We start from the raw sequence: 926 nt of genomic DNA on the forward strand, positions 1-926 counted from the left end.
GGGCTTGATGTGGCCTGACTCCCCGCAGTTATAGGACCCCCTCTTTTCCGGTTTGGGTGGTTTGTCTGAATCTGGGGCCACCTTGCTCTCAGCAGCAGGTGGCCCTCTTTCCCCTTTTGACAGTCAGTAAATTTAGGTACAGTTTGCAACCCTGACCAGGACTTAGCATGGCCTTGCCCTACACCTGGGCAACATTCAGTGCAGACAAAGGCCCAGGTCAATAGGAAGGTGAGCGAGGACTACAGCTCTCCAAACATGGATTCTAGCACATGGCCAATGGGCTACAGGTGGGGGAGAGTGAGAGCAAGTGAGAAGCAGAGATCACTAGAGCAGGAGTGGGGATGTAGCTCAGTGGTAGAGTGCATGTTCTGCATGTGTGAGGTCCTGGGTTCAATCCCCAGCATCTCCACTTTTTCCGGTAGACAGGAGGTCCCTCCATACCGAGCGGACAAACACTGTCTTGCAGGACAAATCTGGGTTTTGGAGGGGCTTTATCCCACCCATAGGGGTGGAGGAGACCCAACACATCACAATCCCCCATTTCCACCTGCACTGAAGATTTCTTCTCTGTAAGTGCATCTACATGAGACATTTACTGTGGAGTTGACTAGGTAGTTGTGCAGTAAATGTCTCTTGTCTACACCTGCACCCCTATTTGGCTGGACTAAATTAACTAACTCTGCAGCAGAGTAGTACTTATAAATTACAGCACAGTCAGACCCCGAGTTACGCGGGGGACACGTTCCTGAAAAACACCGTGTAAGTTGAAACCATGTGTAACCCGGGCGGTACTCCAAAAGGTACCCCCTCTCCAATTGAAGGGATCAGAGCAGGCGCACAAGCGCTGTAGAAGGTGTAGGGATTCTCCTCCCACTATAGAGCAGAGCCAGACCACCACTGGGGATTTAACCATATACCTTTTAATG

The 926-nt window shown here is 51.0% G+C and overlaps 1 non-coding gene across 1 annotated transcript; it reads left to right on the top strand.

Annotated features, from left to right (window-relative positions):
- Positions 1-337: 337 nt before the first annotated feature.
- TRNAA-UGC lies at positions 338-409 on the top strand. The gene has a single exon. It is a non-coding gene; the product is annotated as a tRNA-Ala (tRNA).
- The last annotated feature ends 517 nt before the right edge of the window (positions 410-926 follow it).

The sequence above is a fragment of the Alligator sinensis genome, unplaced genomic scaffold, assembly GCF_000455745.1.
Source record: "Alligator sinensis unplaced genomic scaffold, ASM45574v1 scaffold1805_1, whole genome shotgun sequence".
Classification (NCBI taxonomy): Eukaryota; Metazoa; Chordata; order Crocodylia; family Alligatoridae; genus Alligator; species Alligator sinensis.